The sequence below is a fragment of the Felis catus genome, chromosome B1, assembly GCF_018350175.1.
Source record: "Felis catus isolate Fca126 chromosome B1, F.catus_Fca126_mat1.0, whole genome shotgun sequence".
In the NCBI taxonomy this organism is placed as follows: domain Eukaryota; kingdom Metazoa; phylum Chordata; class Mammalia; order Carnivora; family Felidae; genus Felis; species Felis catus.
The window spans coordinates 111,232,231-111,246,500 of NC_058371.1; the positions used below are offsets into that span (position 1 = coordinate 111,232,231).

At 35.9% G+C, this 14,270-nt stretch overlaps 1 pseudogene; it reads right to left on the minus strand.

Annotated features, from left to right (window-relative positions):
* Positions 1-13,099: 13,099 nt before the first annotated feature.
* Positions 13,100-13,384, minus strand: LOC101085884 (annotated as a pseudogene).
* Between the last annotated feature and the right edge of the window lie 886 nt (positions 13,385-14,270).

Genomic DNA, 14,270 nt, shown 5'->3' on the forward strand with positions numbered 1-14,270 from the left:
TTTATAAAATGTACTTCAGAAATAATCAGAGGACTATTGAATATACTTACATTTAATTTTCTCCTGTATTATTTTCTTATATGGTGTCTTCAGAAAATGTCTATAAACACATAGCCGTATCCAATTAAATTATGCAGTGGTTATTGAATCTGGGTCACCCCTGGCTTCTTTCATTTCTTTTTTTTAATGTTTATTTATTTATTTTGAGACAGAGAGAAGCCTAAGCAGGCTCCACACTGTCCGTGCAGAGCTGGATACAGAGCTTGAGCTCACTAACAGTGAGATCATTACCTGAGCCCAAATCGAGAGTCGGATGCTTAATTGACTGAGCCATCCAGGCATTCCACTCTTGGCTTATTTCTACATTTAATAGTGATTGCTTCTCCAAGGAGGGTGAGAATTTTAAAATCCCATTGACTGGTACATGGAAAAGTGCTAAATATACAAAGAGACATTCTGAATCCTACTATGTGAAAGAAAAAATCCACATAAAATATGTGACATTTTCTTTTAAAATAATAATTTTAAAAATATGCTTATTCCTCTCTTTCCTAAAAACAAAACACACTAGCAGTTAATAATAAAGGAAGATAATAAAATTCTGGAAAGACTGATGAAGATAAGGAATGCCAAATATTTGAATCAAATTATGTGTTATTTTTGATGGCTAAATTTATGTGACTAAAATAATTACCTTTCACAACTCTTAAACATGTGTGCAGACATACACATACAATTATTGCAGTTGAGTTTTATTCTTGTTCTTACTAAACTTTCTTTTCCTCACAGCCCCTTTTAGTCTTATAGAACTGAGAGTGTATTTACCAGTATTTTGCTTGAAATGTGGGAAATTGATCTGCGATTTAGGAAGTCAGTAGGAAAGAACAATCTGGAAGCCAAAAATACTATAGAACCCCCAGTGTGACTGAGAAAAAAAAATTAGATAAAGTCTGGTGGTGATGGCTGAGAATACAGAACTATTTTTGGGTTTTGCATCAGGAGAGCAGGGAACAGATCACTTCCATCCATAGGGTCATGGAGAGATCATACCTGGAATTCAATTTACTGTTTTGTGAACTCTGAGAAAAGAAACTAAGTCAACTATAGAGAGTGAAATGATGGTTACCAGAGGTGAGATGGGTGGGGGATGGGCGAAATAGGTGGTGAGGATTAAGGAGGAGCACTGGGTGATGTATGGAATTGTTGAATCACTATCGTGTACACCTGAAACTCATGTAACATGGCATTTTAACTAACTGGAATCAAAATAGAAAGTAAAAGAAAAAAAAAAAGAAAAGAAACACTGGAGGAGATCCAGAAATGAGAAATAATAGTGATAAAGAGAACTGAAGAATTGATTTGTGAGGAGAGATTAAGGCAGCTAAATGTGTCCAGTTAAGTGAAGATTAAGTGGGCACTGATAACATGCTGTTCGTATTTCTGAAGTCTAAATGAAGAGAGGACATATTTAGCATAATATGCTCAGACATAAGAAGGAAAAAATAAAGGAGATGGCTTTCAAGGAAATAGATTCCAAAAAACTTACTTTAAAATACCTCTTACTTTTTTTCACAGAAATACTATCTTTGATAAGGCAGTTACTGTAAAAATGATTTTATAAAATAAATATGTGATTATAAACTTCTTAAAGTTATGATGCAGTTCATATAAGAATTTACAGCTATCTTTTAAATCTTTATTCCTGTTAACCAGGAACTGCTAGAAATTATAAGACAGCATTTAATTATGGTTTAAAAAAATAAAGAGAAGAGTTTCTAAGACAGCAGTGCTCAAACTTTATGTTTCAGGACCCCTTTACAGTTTAAAAAAGCATTTAAGTTCCCAAAGAGCATTGTTTACATTGTTCATTGTTATAGAGATTGATATTTACTATATTAGAAATTAAAATGAAGATAATTTTGACATATTTATCACTTCTTTAAAAATTATGATAGCTTATTACATGTTACCATATAGAACACATTTTTATTTTTATTTATTTTTTCAATATATGAAATTTATTGTCAAATTGGTTTCCATACAACACCCAGTGCTCATCCCAAAAGGTGCCCTCCTCAATATCCATCCCCCACCCTCCCCTCCCTCCCACCCCCCATCAACCCTCAGTTTGTAGAACACATTTTTAATGGAATGTAGCTATAGAGGAGAAAAATGGCATTGTTTTACATTTTTGCAGGTCTCTTTAATGTCTGGCTTACTGGAAGACAGCTTGATTTTTACACTTAATATTGCAGTGTGTTGTTTTAGTTGAAATATATGTAAAAAGTCCAGAGTCACACAGATATGTAGTTGGGAAAAAGAGAGTATTTTAATAATTTTTTCAAATAATTGTGAATATCCTTTTTGATAACCACTAAAACTTGACAAGTTGTAGTTTTTTGCAGGTTAGTTGCAATGTGGAATCTATACTATAACAGTAACTTTTAATACTTTCTTACTTTAAAATCCATTGGTCTGCCATCAACAAAACAAAAAGGCAACCTACTCAATGAGAGAAGATATTTGCAAATCACAAATCCGATAAGGGATTAATATTCAGAATATATAAAGAATTTACACAGTTTAATATTAAAAAAACAATCCAATTAAAAAATGGGCTGAGGACTTAAATAGACATTTTCCAGAGAAGATATACATCTGCCAACAGGCACATGAAAAGATGCTCAACATCACTAATCATCAGGGAAATGCAAGTTAAAACCACAATGAGATATCATCTCACACCTATCAGATTGGCTATTATCAAAAAAACAAAAAAAAATAGTGTTGGTGAGAATGTGGAGAAAAGGGAATCCTTTGCTGTTGGATGGGAATGTAAATCAGTGCAACCACTGTGGAAAACAGTATGAAGATTTCTCAAAAAATTAAAAATAGAAATACCATATAATCCAGTAATCCACTTCTGGGTATTTATCTGAAGAAAACAGACTACCAATTTGAAGAGATACATGCACCCTTATGTTCATTGCAGCATTATTTGCAATAGCTAAGATATGGAAACAACCTCAGCATCCATTTATAGATGAATGGACCCTATATATGTATGTATTATATTCATGTATATGTATATATGAATATATAATAGTCCACTCATCTATAGATGGATATAGTCCATTTATCTGTAGATGGATACTGAGGTTGCTTCCATATCTTGGCTATAGCTATTGGTACAATTTGGTGCTAGTGCTCTGGCTTATCTACCATCAGTGCAAAAGTCAAATAATGTCATAGCATAATTACGAAAATAGTTTGACCTCACACACCTGCTGGACATGTCTCAGGGACCTCTACGTACTGAGAAGCAAAAATTTTGATAATTAATTATTGGGACTTAGAGTGAAGGCTGCCATTTCTCTTTTTATCTTTTGGTCCCTGAGCCCATGTATGTGAGAAATAGTATCATATATTAGATGCTGGTTCAGAATGCACACTACATGCTAGAATATTCCATATCTTGTGAGGTATTTCTTCACAATAGAGGCTGAAACTAAGTTTCAACACATGTCCTGTTTTAGCACTAAGCTACTAAATAAGTCCTGGGATGGGTGGGAATGTGTAAATGATTCCAATTCCCTTTAGAAGAAGGTAGAGGGGAGATATACAGTAGTAGCTGGTGGTGCTCTCATAGGCTTCTTTCTTTCTTCTTTCTGCCAATAACACACATCCCTTTCATTCAAGAGGCTCTGGGTTTGGAAACTGAATTGGACCTGATAACTGGATGAAGAGCCAAGGCTTTGCGCTGTGATCATGCAGTCAGTTCTCTGTCAGATTTAGAAATTCTGCCTTCCCCCCCCCCCCCCACGCCCCCCCTCCCCCCCCCCCCCCCGCCAATTTTACAGATACTATTCGGTTGCTCATCTATTTCAGATTTCAGTCCTGGGGTCCAAGAAGGTTTAGAAGTTACTCTTTTCACCCCAAATTTGAGAAATGCATTGTTAAAGAATATAGTACGGCATCCCAAAGTACTATAATAGTTGTTCTATCTAGGCTGGAGATGAAAATGCACTTCCTAATTCCGTGAGGATCACAGGATCTGGGTGTGGCAAGGCCCAGTTGTACCACTTAATCAACAGAAGAAAATATTGTGGTTGTCATAATTAGGTGGTTACCAGATTTTTAAACATTTTAGAATTCATTTATTTGGATTAAAACAAAGCAAAACAAAGCAAAAACAGCAGCTATCCATTTCTTTCACCCCCTAATCCCTGCCTCTTGCAACCACCAATCTGTTCTCTGTTTCTGTGAGCTTCTTTTTTTTTTTTTGTTTCACCTAAAAAAAAAAAATCATACAGTATTTGTCTTTCTCCGTCTGATTTATTTGACGTAGCATAATGCCCTCAAGGTCCATCCATATTGTCACAAATGGCAAGATTTTATTCTTTTTTTATGGATGAATAGTATCCCACTGTATGTATGTGTGTGTGTGTGTGTGTGTGTGTGTGTGTGTGTATATATATATATATATATATATATCTATATATCTATATATCTCACAATTTCTTTACCCATTTGTCCACTGATGGATATATAGGTTGTTGCCATATGTTGGCTATTGTAAACAATGCTGCAATGCTGCAATGAACATGAGGTTACTGGAAATTTTTGACTATAGAGGTCTTTGACCATACCTACTCATTCTCTAGTTTCCTTCAGAATGTTTCCCATTTCTAAAATATCACTAAAGACCTCTTCTTCTTCTTCATCCTTCTCAAATGCTTTGATAGTACTCCAGTTTTTCTTTGGAAAATGTTACTATTGCAATGTACAAAGAAATATTTCTCTTCAATATTTTGCAACAGTAGACAAGGAAAAGTATACTTCATCTAAGTAGCTTTATATATGAAAAATTACATAAGTAATCTAGAAAATATTTATCTAAATTTATCACTTCAACCAAATGGTAAAATTAAGATCACTAAAATATAGTGTAAAGTGTGAAATAATTTGAGGTGTGAGCATACCATATGAATTCAATCAGCCTTTTTCCTCAAAATTTGGTCATTAGATTTTTATTTATTTTTTTTTTTAATTTTTTTTTTCAACGTTTATTTATTTTTGGGACAGAGAGAGACAGAGCATGAACGGGGGAGGGGCAGAGAGAGAGGGAGACACAGAATCGGAAACAGGCTCCAGGCTCTGAGCCATCAGCCCAGAGCCTGACGCGGGGCTCGAACTCCCAGACCGCGAGATCGTGACCTGGCTGAAGTCGGACGCTTAACCGACTGCGCCACCCAGGCGCCCTGGTCATTAGATTTTTAAAGTCTAAGAGTTTTCTGGACTTTTGTTTTTAAATAAAGGGCCAGATAATAAGTATTTTAGAGTTTATAGGCCATATTATTTCTTTTTTTTTAAGTTTATTTATTTATTTTGAGAGAGAGACAGAGAGAGAGTGAGCAAGCAGGGGAGGGGGAGAGAGAGGGAGAGAGAAAATCTCAAGCAGGCACTACATTATTAACACAAAGCCTGACATGGGGCTCAAACTCACAAACCATGAGATCATGACTGGAGCCCAAATCAAGAGTAAGATGCTTAATCGGCTGAGCCACCCAGGTCAGTTTCCTTAGACCATATGGTTTCTATTGTGACTACTCAACTTATGCTTATAGTACAAAAACAGCCATAGATAATATGCACATGAATTGGTAAAGCAGTATTTTAATAAAAGTTATTTATGAAAGCAGGCAGTAGGCCATAGTTTGCTGATCTAAGCTTATGCTTTACTTTTTAGTGTGTAGCAACTCTTATACCATGTCTTTTTGCAACTTTGTTTGAATAATATACCCACATCCTCTAGTTATTCACTCCTTGCTCTCTTATTTGTATCTAAACTTTTGATTCTTAATACCTCACCCCTGAAATTTTTATTGATAGTTATTAATTATTTCTTATATCATTAGTATTTTATAGGTCAAATTCAATAACCTTGTTTGGGTTTGGAATCCTAGCTTGCCTACATATTTCAGCAGGGAATATTGTTAGAGTCAAGATTTGGTTAAGCCATTTAACAACACATGCTGGCCTATTTAAAAGAGGATATTAGATAAATTAATGGATGTATTCTGAACTGCAAGCAGCTGGTCTGATTATTATGTGACTCATTGGTCTCTATCCTTCTAGGGTTAACTAGTGAGAAATCAATATTACCCAGGACCTATAACTTATGATGCCCAGGAGATATTCAGGTTACTCTGAGAATATCCCTGAAGATCGCTAAGTAAAATATGAGCAGGGGCATTAGACTGGCAAGATGGAACTCTCCTTAGAGGGTAGGAAAGAAGATGATGCTGAGTGACCAAGCCAATACTTTTTTAGAAGTGGAGAGTGAAAAGGTGAGAAAGGTGACAAAGTCTAGTAGTATAAACATGCTAATAAATCTCATTCCAATCCCACAGTGAAATACAGCTTACTTAAATGAAAGCTTATAAAGCACTACCTTAATTCCTAAGTAAAATTTGGCTACTTAAAATTTAAAACATAAAATTCACTGTAGGTGTGATAATGTATTAAATTATTCAAAAGGTAATTAAGCTAACACTCTCAACACTGAATCTAATGTGATTTTGCCAACTTCATTTCCTTTTTTTTTTTAGCATGTGAAATCTTACAGTTTAGCATGATTTGGATAGCTTAGTTCAATTTTAAAGGAAAATAATTTAGTACGTGTTTTTTTGTTTCCCTTTCCCACTTGAATAGTTTTCCCGACACACTGCCCATCTTTAATGTGCATAATGCATGATGTGGTAAAAGGAACTGTCGAGAACAATTCAATCACATTAAAAATATCCCGCAGAAAGTATCCATCACATGGTTTGCAAAGTTTGTGGCTTCATCCAAAGTAAGTGTAAAACTAAAACAGAAGTCGTTGGTCTTTTACTATTGAGTCCCTACCACATGACTATATAGATTTCTGAAGCTGGTTGTTTGGTGTTCTGCCTTCCATGCATATCGAATTAATTTTCTTGGCATTTTGCTGATTATTCCACTGCCTTTTCATTTGAACTCAGAAAATGTCATTTGCTTCTCTTTTTAGGCTAGATTTTAGCATTTCTTCCATTTTGTGATAATCACCATTGCTGCTATTTTCCTTACAGTTGACCATTCTTATGAGATTACCCTGGAGATGTTTCCAGAGAATTATCATGGTTGTTGTGTATTCATGCATTGGGATCTAAGTGTATAAGAAGAGCACAATCCTAGGTAATTCTTTGGTTATTAGACTATGGTGTTTAGGTGTAAAACAAAGTTTATGTGTTCATTTGTTTGTTTCTTCACTGACAAATATCATTACATATTTACTATAGGGAACGTATTATGTTGAGATGAGGTGGGGAAGAGATAAAAAGATATATATGATACTATCCTCGTCTTCTGAAAAACCATAAAATTTTAGAACATGAAACCATGCCTTAGATAACATATTTCAATTTTGCAGGATATTTACCATCTTTTATCTTTTTCCCTCTCCCACTACAATACTATTCCTCACCCACCACTACCCATATTTAATGCAAAAAATGCATGATGTAGTAAAAGGAAATAGTTCAAATAGAAACCTACTTCCATCTTTTCATTAGACATGTGAGAAATCATAGATAAAAGTTTCTAAATGGGATGTTTAACATCATGTGACTTCAACTGACTGAATCTAGGAACTCACATTCTAATTTTTAGGAATTTTTAATTTCTTTAAAAAATTATACAGTAATTGGAATTTAAGATTTGGTATTATATCAAATCATTTAATAGGCTCAAAGAATCAGATTAAGGAATTTTGAACTTCTTATTTCTTTCCAAAGGCATTGGTGACGTGCATTGTTTTTTTTTTTTTTTTTTTTTTTTTTGCACAGAGAGGTAAGGAATGTTAACATTGTATTTGATCTATTGGTAGTCCCTTCATGTTCACTGAATCTTGAAAATCATAAATGGGACCTGCAAACTATTTCCAAAATGCCTACTTAGAATGCTTTATTTGCATGTGATAAAGGTAGATAATCTAATTCAAATACCACCCCTCTCTCTTTATCTGCAGTTACTTTGATTCAGAATGGTTTTACTGGTAATTCAGACTGATTAGAAGCTTAAAATTAATAGTTACCAATTACTGATTATCTACCATGTGCCAAGTGCTTTATGTACATTCTCTTTTAAGCATCATAAGAGAAAGCATTATTATCCATTTTTATCCAGATGAGAAGATTCTGGTTCAGAAAGGTTAAGTTGCTCAGAGAGGCTAAGCAACTTTCTCAGTTTCACTCAATATCATGGCAAAAAGTGGCATTCAGTGCCAAGATCAGTCTAATTATAAAGCCTGCACATACTCGACTATTCATTCAACCATTAATTCATTTTTTATTACTTTTTCAGAAAGAATTCAAGGCACTTTGATAAGAAGAATCTCACAAAACATGGTGTTAGTGGGGGAGAATGATAAATGATAAAAAGGTCCTTGAAAACCTCAGTACTAGTAGCTCTAGAATATTTTAGACAAACTTTTAACAGAGCTAGCCAACAAGTTCAGTTTGATCTCAGTTCTTGCCAGGTGGATAGGAAAGAATGTTAATTTCCCTTGTTCCTTGTGGCAGCTTCTTTTGTCTCCTAGTGGCATTCAGGCTGATAATCTTTATGGACTGATTTATTTTTGTGTTCTTTCCAATCTTGCTCTTGAGTATACTCAAAACATGGAAATATGCAGACAGCTGATCTGAAATAGGAAGGACCAAGATAAAGGGTCAAAAGATAGCACTCCTTTAAAGTTGATGACATTATAAAATGTTTACCGACCTCCATGATTATGTGGGAATGACAAGGTGGTTCCTTGATCAAGCATAAACCTAGGAAAACTTGAAGGTTTAATCCAGCTCAGTAACTGACTTGCTCTGTTGTCTCTCTTAATACTGTCAACAGTAGCCTCCTAACTGTGAAGGACAATAATAGATCTAACATCTGTTTTGGTGCCTCAGTTTCCTTGTCTGTAAACTAGAAATCATATTAGAAGTCGTTCAAATCAAAAGAACGTATGTGATGCCCAGAAATATAAAGTGTTAAAGAATATAAAGTGGTAGCATATACATGTTTTAGAGTCTCTAGACATAGCGAGGTTAAATTATATATTCCTTTATAGTCTCTTGTTCAAGCTGTATGTATTTATATGTGAAAGTGGGCCATGATTTTTGGACAATAAAAACCTTGAAAACAAACTAGTCAAATAGGCCTGATCTTTCTGATATATCGCATCAGATGAAATTTGGTCTTGATTGATATTGGGCAAGTTACCCAATTATCGGTGGTCAAAAAGAAAAGTTTTCTCTAGAAAATTGCCTAGTAAAGGAATTACTGCCTACAAGGCAAAGATGTAAGATAAATAAATATAGTCTCTGTAAGTGGATGCTAGTGAGTCCTGTTTCTGTGTGGCCTTCATTAGGTCATCATGATCTGTCTCGTTTAGTGTACTTTACTGGGGAGGAGAATGAGAAGAAGCTTTGAAGAATGAAGAAAGAAATACCTAAATTATTAATGTTAGCAATTTATACATTTTAAACCTTAAAACTATAACGTGTTTTTGTTTACATATTTTTAATGGTCAGAAAACATCTTAAATGTATAAAACTAACTGTCGAGTTCATTGGGGAGACTGAAACAGAAGCTGTGACTCTGTTTACTTTATTGGCACTCACTTTTTGTGGGAAAAAAAGTGGGTAGGGGGGATAATTTCTTGCCTGAGTTCATAATTACAGAAATTAAACCTCACTACTCAGTCCCACGTGCTTTTTGTCTGGATCAGCTGAGTTCACATCATAATATTGCTATTCAGTGAAGCAATAGACCTTCAGCTGGGTGTGGGAGAGCTGATGTGGTTTCTCCTTCCCTGCTTCCTTAATCTCCAAGGTTCGGTGGTGGATAGTGACCTCAGAGTGACCTCTTCACTGATGAGATTTTTCTTGTCACTTTTTTAATCCTTTTCAAAAATAGCTGTATCACCTTGTATTTTGAACTGGTTCAGAACTGGGGTGACTGGCAGCATCTTAAAGACATCAGAGGCCCAGTTCACAGTAAGAGCTTCTGGACTCCTCCCTCTATTTCTTACTGTTTTGCCTGCTGAGTTTAGACTTGGGTCTTTTATCTCAGTTTGCTTCCTTGTTTTCTGAAAAGGAGCTTAATAAAACCTTGTACTTGCAAAGCACTTTAGACATATTAAGTGGTGCTACTGTATTGCAAAGTACTAAATTCTATATCTGAGTTTCAGTTACGATTTTTTTCCTGTTCCTTTTACAAGATTTGAGCTGGAGTATTGCCCAGGACAAAGGCATATCTTCAGGGGAATCTGGATTTCTTATATGGTCAAGTAAAAGAGTGTGGGCAGATGGAGGCCAGTGTTTCTGTAAGGTGAGGTCTTCTGGGATGTACTAATGTTCTGTGAATTTTTCTCCTGAAACGAGTTGCCTGCATCTCTCATTTTATTACAAGATTTTTGCATTTTTGGTAGACTTGTATCTGTCCACTATCCAGCCAAACTGGGTGGAGATGGGGGGTGGTGGAATCTATTTGTGACACATACCTTCCTTGTCTCCACTCATCCTGTATAAAAGAAATGAGCTGAGAAAACAAAGTCCCTTTTGATTTTAGGATCTGAGTTGCTTTATTATTCCTCAGTATTCTATACTAGTCTTTAAGACTAGGTTTTTTTTGTTTTTTGTTTTTGAGGGGAAGAGCATATTTTCTTAGTGACATAACAGTGAGAGAAGATAAAATTGTAATGAGAAGAAAGAAGAATGAATGAAAAGGGGAATGAAACCCTCACTTAAGTGAAGTTTTCAGTACCTGAAACCTGTGGGTTTAAGTTGGTTCTGTATTACAGTTAAATGAACAGATTCGTGATGAGGATGGGACATATAACCAGTTACAGAGTTCTTGCCACCACTGGGTACTGCGGCAGTGATTGGAGTCTGTAATTAGGAAAGCAATCAAGACTACAGGATTAGACCTTCCACTTTAGAAAAGAAGAGCCTTGGTTTTATTTACCATGAGCTCAGCTTGCAGATGATCATTTTGCTGTGGTTTTTAGAGAAGACCACCTTGGGAGAAAGGCATGTAAATCACATTTCACTGCTAGTTAAACAAATCAGTGAAAGTTGCAGGGGCAAACCCTCTGCAGAGTGAAGCCTTGCAGTAATTACCAACCATCTCCTGAAAGGAGATGGTGACACACACGGAGAGTATGAGTCCTGGCTTGTTCTTTGGAGTAAAAGAACATGCATTTGAAAAACTGGTTCTCTTGTTATTGTGTCAGAAAGAGAGATTTCTAACAGAGGGATTTGACGGGCTCGACAAAAGGCCTGGTTAAGTAATCAAATGTTCATGCAGGTGTTCTCATTTCCCCTGCAGCACTTGTACATACCAGATGAACTCTGCTTGGGCCTAATGTACATTCTCTTTGGGTTAAGATCTCTGTGTGTAAACATTTTTCATTGATGACATATTTTTATGTAGACATTTTGATGCTAGAATATAAGCGTTTGTTTAATTCAGAGGATGAATGGTTTCTTTCCTATTTCATCGAGCAGGAGATGAGCATTCCTTATGCTATACCATCGTCATTGAGGCTTATTTGTGAGCTTGCTGAATTTGCCATTGGCAACTGCACTATTTGACTTAACTGTTGGGCTCCGAAGCAAGGAACTATAATTTCTCCCCTGTTCCCCTTCCTATCAACGTGCTCCCTTTATTGGTACTGGGCACCATGTGCTCTGCTCTGGTCCAAGACCCAGTTTTAATTAGCGTTCAGACCAACTTAAGTGATAAAAAGACTTGCTGAGAAAATAATGACTTTTCTCAGAAATAAAATATAGACAGTAGAGCCCAGCTCAAAGGAACCACAAGATTGTCATCTTGTTACTTTTGTTTCTTGTCCCCCTGCAGGTGTAATCTCTATATAAATAGACTTATAGTCTGTTCTGCTTTTCTCTGCAGGCTTTCCATGTGTACTCATCAGCATGTTTGTGACCATCCTCAATGCCATGTTATCTTTCAGTTGAGCACCTATTGTCATATAGTTATTATTACTATTATTAAATGCTTATTTATTTATTTTGAGAGAGAGAGAGAGCACATCCATGTGAGTGGGGGAGGGGCAGAGAGAGTGGGAGAGAGAGAATCCAAAGCAGGATCCATGCTCAGTGTGGGGGCGGGGGTGGGGGCATGCAGGGCTCCATCTCACGGCTGTGAGGTCATGACCTGAGCCGAAATCAAGAGGAGGATGCTTAACCAACTGAGACACCTAGGTGCCCCCAATGTCATTATTTACTTTAGACCAAATAGGAAAGAGAAGGGAAGATGTAGGGGAGAGAGAGAGAGAGAGAGAGAGAGAGAGAGAGAGAGAGAGAGATCAGGAATCTGATAGGTTGCTGGCCAATGAATCGTTTTCCCTTATTTATTTGTTCAGTTAGGCTAGTGACAAGCTCAAAATCGAGAGCAAACTTTTTTTTGATAGGAAAATTGTTTAAACAACAAGATGCTTGACTTGAAGGGCAAACTAGGGTTTGTTCCTTTTAGCCTAATTTATACCTACTTAAAGACAGATTGCCCTACACGTAACAGCTATGTACAAAAAAGTTATAAAATTGGCCTTTTATATACGTATGTATAATATATACATATATATATATATATTTGTATATGTCCATTGTTTTATAATGCCAAATGAAAAGCATTAAATTTCTCCAATTATAAAAGATGTACAATAAATTTTATGTTGTTCTTTTTTGTTAAACAGCAAGAGCAACATAACTTACTGGAATATAAATATAAGCGCTGAATGAGAAAAGAGGTATTTTCATAAAACTAGTATTTTTCCACATCCCATCTCCCTTTGATGTTTATTAAAACATACCATCAGCCATTTAGCAAAAAAATGCAATATGCTTGTGCACATAAAAGGTATGGGGAAGGGAAAAATAAAAGAATAGCGAAAACTATACATAGTAGTCAGGATGTGGCAGAACAAAAATTGTGGTTTTCTAATTGAGAATGCCTTGTTGGTCTGGAGGAACAGAGTTCTGCAGTCAAGTATTAGTTTCTCTTTTCAGCAGACATCTATCTGATGCTGGAGCATATCAATTGTATCTTCAGCTTCCATGTCCCACTATGTAGGTGTAACTGTTTCATTGATTGGCTGCCTATCAAATCGCAATCTGATCTACCTCATTGACAAATCCTGTGGTTCACAATGGGCTTTTGTTGGTTTAATAAGTGATGCACACCTCTTAATATTAAACTGTACCACAGAACCATCTTGCCCCACCACCTTGAAATTGCTATGATCATTGATCTCAGTTCTGACGCCTTCTTTGGGCTTTTTGTTTGCCATGGTGAGTGACAGAGTCTCCTTAGCATCTCAGCCACTTCACAAAAGAGGTACCAGGTTCACACCTAACAAGCACACAAGCAGCACCAGGAGGGGCAGAAGAAGCTCTAGGGCAAGTTTTCTTGCTTACACTTCATGTCAATTATGGGTCATCAGGGAGGCTCTGTGCATCGTAATCATCCAGGACCAGGTCTGAGAGAATGGTCACCGTTTTGAACATTGCTGGTCTCCATGTCAGATGGAAAAGAGAGCTTTGCAAATAAATACTTGGACTGTATAAGTGCACTGCTTCCTGCTAACAAAACATGGGCCCAAACTATTTTATGACCCTCTTTTTCCAATTGTATACTTAGAAGGGGCCCAAATGGCAAATATTTGATAAATAGTACTAATTGCTCCCATACCTTAGGACAAAGGTCTTATCCTTGTCTATCTCTTGGCATTAATGTAGCCATAAAAACAGCACCTTCTATTCCTCACTAGTGCTCCTTATTTGTGAAACTTTAGAGAAACAGTGTATGTAGTTTAAGCTATTTAGACTGACTACGGTTTAAGTATTATGGGAATAATGATAAAAAGGGCAATTACTATGTATCTATTATATGCCAGACTGTTCACATAGATGAATCCTTTAATTGCTACAAGGCTTCTTCGAGATTGGTAGTATTAGTGCAATTGACTAATGTGACTAATATGAAAGTTGGTAATACTGACTCCAAATCCCATATTCTTTGTGTCAGTTACCTGGATGCTAACAGGTAGTTTGATGCTAAAATGTTTCTGAACTTACAACTGAAACCTCTCCCATTACCTTTTGTAAATCTCTTGCCTTAGATGTTTATCAGAATATAATGAAAGAAGGGTCATTACTAAAAACATCCCTAGGAAA